Genomic DNA, 10,483 nt, shown 5'->3' on the forward strand with positions numbered 1-10,483 from the left:
TGAATGCAGGTGGAGGACCAAGAGGAGGTTGAGGAGGCAGAAGCAGTGGAGGAACTTCGAGATAAAGAGGATTGACGCACAACTCGTGGGGATGGCAAGACTTGGACAGCAGCCCCTTGTCCTGCTGTCACCAGAGTTACCCAGTGCCCAGTCAGCGACATGTAACGCCCCTGTCCATGCCTACTCGTCCAAGTGTCTGTGGTGAAATGCACCCTGTCGCACACAGAGTTTCTCAAAGAAGCGGTGACGTTGTGTGCGACATGCTGGTGGAGCGCAGGCACACCTTTCATTGAGAAGTAGTGCCGACTGGGCATCTGGTACTGGGGCACTGCGATGGACATAAGGTCTCGAAAATCCTCTGTGTCCACCAGGCGGAAAGGCAGCATTTCTGTAGCCAAGAGCTTTCAGATGGTGAAATTCAACCTCTTAGCTTTGTCATGGCTAGTAGGAAATGGTCTTTTACTTGTCCACATCTGAGGGACCGAGGGCTAGCTGTTGTGCTTAGATGGGGTTGAGAAGGGTGTCCCCGGCAAACTGCCGGTCTGTGAGGAAGATGCAGGCAGACATGTTAGGTTGCCTTGATCCAAAGGTGGTGCTATCGATTGTCGGACAGCGCTCAACACCAGCTGGTGTTTCTACCTCCAAAGAAAATGATGACCTGCCAATCACGCTGGCTGTTGCGGGTAAAGAGGTGGCAGGTCTGTGTCCCAAAACAGGTGTGACTGCTGTCCCCCCAGTCACAGAGGTTGAAGAGGCCGTGGATGCACAAGATGGGGCAGACGGTGGTTGGCCCAGCCAGCTAGGCCGCATTGTAGCACAGTGAGCTTCCCACTGCAACTTATGCTTCATATCCATGTGCCGGTTCATGCATGAAGTACTCAAACTATGTATTTTTTGGCCTCTACTTAGCTTTTGCTGACAAATGTTACAGATAGCATGAGTTGGGTCATCCTTATCGATCTGAAAAAATGACCAGGCTAAGCAAGGCTTAGCACCCATGCGACCTGAAGAGCCACCCCGACTTGTGGTCAGAGGCAGAGTTGTGTTTGAGGATGCAGTTGTTGACGTGCTTCCAGCACTACGTCTCTGTCCAGGAAGACGCAACCTGACCTCGTCGTCACTAGCATCCTCCTCCACCTCCTCTGCTGACCTCATCGAATGGCTGACTGTGGGTTGACAGTAAGTGGGATCTCCAACCTCGTCATCATCACCCTGTGTGTTATCACACCCGTCATCCTCAGAGCCAACCTCTTCCTGCCCTGACAAAGAACTCAAGTTGTCACTCCAATGAGGTATTTGAGTCTCATCATTGTCTTCCTCATTGTCTCCACCAACAGGAGTTACAGTTTGGGAATGAGGGTCTACATTATGGTCAGAACTTTCTGCGTCTGGTCCTGGATCTGACTCATAAAAATTCTGGGCATCAGTGCAGATCATTTCCTCGTCTGGATTCACAGAAGCTCTGGAGCCGACCTCTGGTTCCCAGGCTATAGTATGAGTAAACAGCTCTGGAGACTCAACCATCTGTTCTACCCCATACTCAGATGGGCAGCTGGAGACTTGGAAGCTGTGAGGAAGCAAGTGCGATTGGGGTGACACCTCTGAGGACTGGAGAATTTTTGATGTTGAAGTTGAGGTGGAGGAGAGGCCACTTAAAGGAGCACTTGATATCCGTTGAAGCACCTGCTGTTTTTGTGCCTCATCTGGAATTTGTAGCAATTGGCGTGGCCGTAAGAAAGGGATTTTATCACATTGTCCGCTAAAAGAAGAAGACATCTTAGTTTGGCTGGAAGAAGGTCTTTCTTCTGCAGATGTTACTGTTGCTTTAACACCTACCCCACGGACACAACCTTTTTTCCCTTCCCAACACGCCTATTCTCCTTTCTACCAGCAGCAGGCGTTTTTCCACTCATTTTGGTGGTTAACTAATTGAGAACTCTGGAGTTGTTTGCACAAAAAACAATGGATGGGAACCGAGCAGAGCTGAGTGGCCAAACTGTGGTATTAGCCCAAAAGTATTGGCTGGGTTAGATGCAGATAAAAATTATATTGAATTTGCAACCTGGTGGAGGTTAGTATAGATGAACTAATAGAACAAGTCCCACACACTGCTATAAGCTGAAATATTTTTTCAGAGCTAGATGCAGAAAAAAATGATATTGAATTTGCAACCTGGTGGAGGTTAGTATAGCTGGACAAATAGAACAAGTCCCACACACTGCTACAAGCCGAAATATTTTTTCAGAGCTAGATGCAAAAAAAATTATATTGAATTTGCAACCTGGTGGAGGTTAGTATAGATGGAATAAAAGAACAAGTCCCACACACTGCTACAAGCCAAAATATTTTTTCAGAGCTAGATGCAGATAAAAATTATATTGAATTTGCAACCTGGTGGAGGTTAGTATAGATGGACTAATAGAAAAAGTCCCACACACTGCTACAAGCCGAAATATTTTTTCAGAGCTAGAGACAGAAAAAAATTATATTGAATTTTCAACCTGTTGGAGGTTAGTATAGATGGACTAATAGAACAAGTCCCACACACTGCTACAAGCCGAAATATTTTTTCAGAGCTAGATGCAGAAAAAAATGATATTGAATTTGCAACCTGGTGGAGGTCAGTATAGATGGACTAATAGAACAAGTCCCACACACTGCTACAAGCCGAAATATTTTTTCAGAGCTAGATGCAGAAAAATATTATATTGAATTTGCAACCTGATGGAGGTTAGTATAGATGGACTAATAGAATGATGATATGCCCAAAAGGTTTTACTACACTAGATGCAATAAAAAAATTTGTATTCTATGCATAGGTGGTGTAGCTTGCAACACAGATAGGCTACTCCACTGACTAACACACACTGCAAGAGGCCAAAAAGGATTTGCTTTGCTAGATTTAGCCAAATGCTGTGAAAAAAACTTGCACAGCACTGGCACAGACCTGCCTGGCAAAAAGTGATAGGAACTGATGTAACCTAGCCCTGAAAAGGACTGCAATTACAATTAGTCCTTACTCCCAACCTATCTATTTAAGAGCACAGACCTGCCTGATAAAAGTCGTAGGAAATGATGTAACCTAGTCCTTAAAAGGACTGCAATCACAACTATTCCCTACTCCCAAGCTATCTGTAGAGTTGTGCGAAAATTGGCTTGAAATTAACAAGGTATAGTGCACACAGCAACAGCGGTGCCGTCTAACACGCAGCTGCAGCAGTGAGAAAATGGTGGCGACGGGGAAAATGGCTGGGTCCTATTGGGCAAGGACATGTGACATACACTGCCAATGACACATGCCCTTGCTTGTGTGAAAAAAAGCACTTCGCTCTGTGTGTGCGCTGCTGATAGGCTGACAGATTGCACCTCCCCACTGTAAATGCGGGAAAGAGAAAAAAAAATGGAGATCTTCATTATTTATGCAGAGATCCATCCCCTGCCCCTCCCCCCGCCCCGCTGTACACTCAAACTGCGTATTAACATTAATTTTCAGCATTACTGAGAAAAAATCCAGTTATGATTTTGGTGCACGAACAGTTATCGAACATAACCTCGAACAGCCGAATTTTTTTCAAATTGTTCGTGTTCGCCGAACGGCTCGAATTTGAGATTGGCGAACAGTTCGAGTTGAACACCGCTCATCTCTAGTCCTGGCCTGCCTTGCCCCTAGCGTTTTGTCAGAGCGGGTTTTTAGTGCCCCTGGGGGTATTACAACTGATAGGCGCCTCCGACTGTCAACTGAAAATGCTGACAGGCTGATTCTTATGAAAATGAATAAGTCTAAATTGGGCCAGATTTAGATGTAAAAGATAAAATGAGGGAGTAGCTATAGCTGGCATTGGGAGATACAGTGAAGGGCACTGCAGACCAGGAAATAGCTAGATACAGTAAAATAATGGTTAAACATAGATGATAACAGCCCCAGTTAAGGGATTTTCCCAGTTGGGAGGGGTAGAAAGTAATAAATAGTAGGAGTACTTCCTATTTTTGTTAGATATGGGAATATAGTTGAAACAGTTTGAACGTTTAAGCATATGCAGGAGGGATAACTGAGAGAAGTGGAGAAGTTCAGGGCCATTGGGCAGAAGATCAACAGTGATGCAGAGAGTGGAAAGAACTGAGGAGAAGATTAGGCCAGGAGCCTGAGAAAGTTCGAGAAGAACGCTAAAGGGTAGGACATACAGTATGAGGACGTCCACCACTTTGTTCAGTGGGATACTGAACCAGCAGAATAGTGGGTCAGGATGCATGAAAGCTGTATTGGGAGAGGAAGGCATTACAGAACCTGAGTTAACAGAGAATGCACGGAGACCTCAGGATGAATGGCTGTACTGTATCTGCTATTGAAACTGTGACTGCTGTATCACAATGTGCTGTGACCAAAGCTGAACTGGAAGAATTAAGTAAAGTTGTTCTGTTCTGTGCTCGATTGTCTGCCTGGAGCTGAGGTTGGAACCCTGGAGCAGATGGAACCCTCAAGGAAAACTGTGAGTGTTATTCAGTAAACACAAAATATAAGACACACTGAACATTATTTACTCTTTGTGGGGAGTCAGGGTGTGGGAGCACAGCAGCAGCTACTCTCCACAACTACCACCCTGTACCCCTCACATCCCTCCACTACGTCTCTTCAAATTAGTATTGGAGTGCGTCCTAATGTTTGGCAGCCCTTGCACTTACTACATATGCAATAAAAGTATAGGAGACCCACTCCTTAATTTTTAAAACAATTTTTATGAGGCCCTTCACTACATCTCTTCAAATTGGTATTGGAGTGCGTCCTAATTTTTGGCAGCCCTTGCACTTACTGCATACGCAATAACAGTTTAGGAGACCCATTCCTTAATAATGGCAAAAAAACATTTTGACTGAGGCCCTCCACTACATCTCTTCAAATTGGTTTTGGAGCTCATCCTTTTTTTGCCAGCCCTTGAACTTGCTGAATATGCAATAAAAGTATAGGAGACCCACTCCTAAATAATGGAAGAGAAAGGGAGAAAAGCACGCTTTGTGAAGGACCTCATAGGTAGATGTGACGGAAACAGCCAAAAGGCCATTCACCTATTGGAGTTGTGCACCCCTGCACAACTCCGGTGTTAGTGTGAGGATGGAAGGAGCAGGCTCGTCTCACCGCAAGGTACAGGTAGCTTGGCACACCACATGCCGTGTGCTGCAGACTACTGCTCGTGCTCACCGCTTCCAGGTTCCAAAATTGCAGGCCACGTGTCCACCCACAGATCACGTGACTCAGGATCAGATGTGCATCACCACAGGTCCTGAAAGTTAGGAGAGTGCAGCCCCCAACTGCAGGTCCTGAGTTGAGCAGCCAAAGGGGAATTTTATAGTGGGGGGGATTTAAGAATGATTAACTAGAAACTGCTCCTGCCGCTAACCCCCAAAAGGGGGACTGAAAGTGGTCCAAATTAAATAAAATGGTAACATTTTTCACCTCTAGTGTTCATTCTTTTAGCGCCCTATAGACTGCTTTTTTATTTTATTTAATTTGTACCACTCCTAAATAATGGAAAGGCCAATTCAAATTGATTCTATATTCTACAATATTAACTCTTATCTAAAATTTGTGAACGGGTGAGCTATCCTATGGATAGCATATTACACGCAGACAGGGATTATTGTCTTATACTCTTGCTCCTGCAAGCAAACAAAAAAATCTATTCCCTATTGATACCACTGTTAGCTGCTTTTAGAATAGAGACAGGTGTTAGGTATCATCAGCTGGAAATGGAGTGCTCATATTCTGGTTACATACATATCTTCCACAGTGCATAACTTGATTGATCTTTTCCATGCACTCGTTGACCGATTCATCATTTTTAAAGGTGATCTGTAAGTAGAAATTCATGAAAGCAGACAGGGTTGCTTGCGTTCCTTCACAGTTTGGTGGAGCAACGTACCAAAAAAACCTCTTTGGAGCCAGTTAAATTCTATTTTTATCGTACTATATTACCTCTCTTATCTGAGATTTATGTGCGGGTGACCTATAGCAGTTGGGATAGCGTCTTACAGGCATCTAGTCAGGAATTATTGTATTATACTCTGTGCTGAAATTTTTTTTTATTCTCTATTGATAATGCTTTTATCTGCTTTTAGAATAGGGACAGGTGCTAGATGGTACCATCAGCTGGAAAGGATTGTTCATTCTGGTCACATACATACCTAACACAATCCATAACTTGATTGATGGTTTCCATGCACTCATTGACTGATTCATAAATTTTACAGTGATCTGTACTTAGAAATTAATCAAGGTTGACAGAAATTTCTCATAGTTGACAAAAATTCATCGAAGTTGGCAGAAATTTTTCAAATTTGACAAAAATTTATCAAACTTAAAAAAGTTCCTGATTTAATGTGTTCATTTGCAGTTTCTTTGTAGCTTCTGTATGTAAGAGGTAGTGATGGGAGACTTGATGCTACTGGAGCTGGAATTACCACTTCAAAAATCTCTAGTGCTTTGTTTCCATCCATTCCTGGGTGCTTCTTGAATTATGTTTGGGGTCATTGTCCTGCTGGAAACACGTGACCTAGGATGCAAAGCCAGCTTTATGACAGTGGGCACTACACTGCAAACCAATATCCTTTGGGAATCTTCACATTTCATCATGATTTGCACACAGTCAAGGCACCCTGTGCCAAGAGTCAGCGAAGTAACCCCTAAACATCTTTGAACCTCCACCATATTCGACTAGAAGTATTGTGTTCTTTTATTTGTAAGCCACATTCTATTTACAGTAAACAGTTGAATGATGTGTGTTACCAAAAAGCTCTATCTTAGTCTTATCTGTCCCCAAGATGCCTACTGGCCCTCTAAAAATAGTGGAGCCATCTGCTGGCACTGTATAAATTGTGAGGGCCACCTTCTGGACATCCATAAATTATAAAGGCCTCCTGCTGAACATCCAAATTTTTAACTTTACAGAATATATACGAAAAAGAAAATTTGACCACCTCAGATAGATACGTTATATTGCGGTAGCAATATACGGCTATGCAAAGCATAGCCGGCTGATGGCCCTCTAACAATAGTGAGGGCCGACTGCTGGCCCTTTAACAATAGTAAGGTCCGCCTGATGGTGCTGTAAAAATAGGTTTTGTGACTTTCAGAGTCCCTCTTTCATAAATGAAACAGGATGTGTCTGATCATGTCTCACACACCACATGGCCAGATAAGGTAGTAAACTGTTAAAATTACATTTACTGGTAAATGTATTTTTCACTGTCAAAAGCAATGCAAAAGTGAAAAAAATGCATCAAAAACACTACGTGTGAACATAGCCCAAGGTGTGATGGGGCATTTTGGTTTTGGTTATTTATTTTCCCTTATAAACAAATCATTACTCTGGAAAGATTGTTTCTTAACATTTTTTCCAGGAAAATCCATTTTAGCTTTGTTTTTGTTTGTTTTATTGTCAGACCGTAAAAGTGGCGTAATACTCAGACAATATTGTTCACAGCAGTGACCTGGGAGTCAGAGGTGCTTCCAGGGGTCTTCCCCATGCTTTTCCCATGTCATTTGCGCACTGTTTCCATCAGTTTGACTAATTTGTAGGCCCTCTTCAGACCTCCGAGAGGGGCCGCCAGAAAAATGCTTGGGTTTCCCATTGACTTACATTGGGCTCGCTACTCGGGTCAAGCACCCGAGCATTACGATTTACTCGACTCGAGTAACGAGTACCCGAGAATTTTAGTCCTCGCTCATCGCTAGCTATCACCTATCAGATTGGTGGGTGATACCATGTATAGATAGGATAGGTCAGTACAGGTGATACCTTGTATCGACAGCATAGCCCTATAAGGGTTATGGGGGTTTTTGGATCTATTTTTGAGCCATAGATAGTAAAGAATCTAAAAGACGAGTAGAAGTTCCTTTATACTTTTTTTTCCATTTACATCCACTCCTGGGTTTGGGAGTGTGATTCCCTCCTTATAAGACTTTTTTTGTCTTTCATTATAAACATGTTTACCTATTGTACCAATAAATGTATAATTTGCATGTGGCTACAAAAGATAGACAAATGTTAAAATATTCACCATCTGTTTCACGCATCTCAGTCAGTTCATGATTTCTAGTCTACTATATCTCTGCGTCTGGTAAACTACCCAAATGTCATTATCAAAAAAGCATGTTATCAAGATGTAGACGGCATCCATATACTAGCAGATTATCTCTGCAATATGGAGCGCATTGCTGTATGGTCCCCCCTGTAATGTCACAGCTGGTACTGCTGTGCAGTCTTTTAATACACGAGAACAAGGCAGACTCTTCTCATCAGACAGATGGTAAGCAGCAAAGCTGCTTGTACCAATGTGTAGTAAGACAAACAGCTCTTGGCATATCTTTAGACAGGAGTTTTGCAGAATTGTATGGATGGAGACTAGTGCCAGATCCTAACAATGTGATCTTTGTTTTAGAATGTTTAGTATACATCCAAAATAAACACTAATGAATTGCACTCTTAATATAGGGGCACACAATGCACTTTGACAGCTTGTGATACTTCTAGTGCAACATAAAGAGGTCCTGATGTGTTTTAGTAAATGATTGCTTTCCATTTTTTCTTATAGCTCTACATTGTGCAGTTCCTCTTTTATTCCTTCTAAAAAAAATTATGACAAAATTTACAATTGGGCGGTACCGGCTGGGGGTGTGTCTCTGTACACTCTCACATTGTCCTATCAGTGTTGACTATATATCGACATATCCCTTTGGGAATGGGAATGAATGCCCATGTTACATACCTTACATTGCGCTGAATGTCCCCGCTATCAGGTATCTCTGACAGCAGAGGGGCAATGGTGACATCATGGCTAGACACACCACCAGATGTGTCAATTGCTTCACTGGATTGCTCGTGTCTGGGTGGTGCACTCGCCGTGCAGCCAAGTCCCAGTTCCTTCTTCACTTACAGGGTAGCGTATTCACTGCCCAGCTATTAAAAAAAGTTTTGTAGTATGTAAATTAGGTTTTGTTGACTGGCCAGAGGCAAAGGCTGGTCAGGAAAACCAAAAGGGGCTGAGATCAAGGGCCAAACAGGGTGCTTGCCACCAGGGGCGTAATGATCGCGACCAGGCCCGTGCAGGTGGGGGCCAGTGCAGATTGGGGCCAGTGCAGGTTAGTAGTCTGCTGATGGCAGCAAAAACTTCAACTGGATGTGTGTCCTCAGATGCAAATCCATCTGAAGTATATTGCGGTGCACAGACCCGTCGGGTCCGTGGTTGGCAATACACGCTAACGTCGGTGTGAACATTAGTGTTGAGCCACCCCCGTAGTGTTCGAGTTCGGTTCGGTTCGTCGAACACCCGTGTGTTCGCCGAACTGTTCGTCGAACACCTTCGAACACCGTTAAAACCAATGGCAGGCAAACAAAAACACATAGAAACACATAGAAAACACCTTCAAAGGTGTCCAAAAGCTGACAAACTGCTCAGAAGACACAACTAACACATGGAAAAGTGACAAGTACATATAGTCATGCGAAAAGAAAAGAGGTGGAGGAGTAAAAGGAGGGGGAGACACAGATATAGGCATGTCATGCCCTTCTAAAATCCAAAAAGTGTGAAGCCGACACGTTCAGTCGGCTCCTGCCCGTGTCACCTCCGCGTCGCCGGGTTTGTGCCAGAGCCGCGGTGAAACCTGACGGCCAGCCCCCCTCTCCCAAAACTGGTGCCTGTCCGCTGGTGGGTCGAGCGAGCCCCCCTGTGGTGGAGGCAGCTCTAAGCTTTTTAATTTAAATTGTCTCTCTAATTTGAATGAATACACTTTAAATCCATTTACAAGGATCTATTGGAGGGCAAGTCTCATGCCAGCAGCCGCGTAATTCCAGCTCCAGTAGCGTCCACTAAAGCTGCTGCATTTAAAAAGCTTTTATAAGGATCGAGCTCGGCTGTCCACCGCAAGGCATCCTACTGCCAGTCCCAGCCCCTATGCCTTGGGGTGCCTCCTGATGCTCTTCACTGAGTATCCCGTGGTCCCGAAGCATTTCCTTTGAAAAAATTAAGTGTCCAAACTACAGGTGGTGTAGCTTGCTTAACAGCCGGGATAATCCGCTGACTAGCAGACACTGCTACTAGGCACAAAGTATTTCCTTGGCTAGATGCAGTTAAAAATTTGTAATTAGATACTCTCGTTGGATGCTGAGAAAGCATTCCATAGAGTCTCCTGGCACGCCATATATGATTCTCTTAAAAAGCTTGGGGTAGGGGTCTAGGGGACCCTTTTATAGCCAAAATCACGGCCCTGTATCGCAATACGTCACTTAGGCTGAAGATAAATGGAACTGTAGCACCCTGAGGGCTCGGTTGCTACAGAGGTATTGCACCTCAGCCAGAGGTGTGATATCTCACTCTCAGGTAAGGATGTAGTGTGGATCAGGACCCGACACCTGCATGCATTACACCACATTGCCGTGGGGCAGGGCGACCAATATGCCCCTGAGATGGGCACGACAGTCCCTGTCCCTGG

The sequence above is a fragment of the Phyllobates terribilis genome, unplaced genomic scaffold (genome assembly GCF_046119375.1).
Source record: "Phyllobates terribilis strain yellow unplaced genomic scaffold, ASM4611937v1 Scaffold_13__5_contigs__length_258822181, whole genome shotgun sequence".
Taxonomy (NCBI): Eukaryota; Metazoa; Chordata; class Amphibia; order Anura; family Dendrobatidae; genus Phyllobates; species Phyllobates terribilis.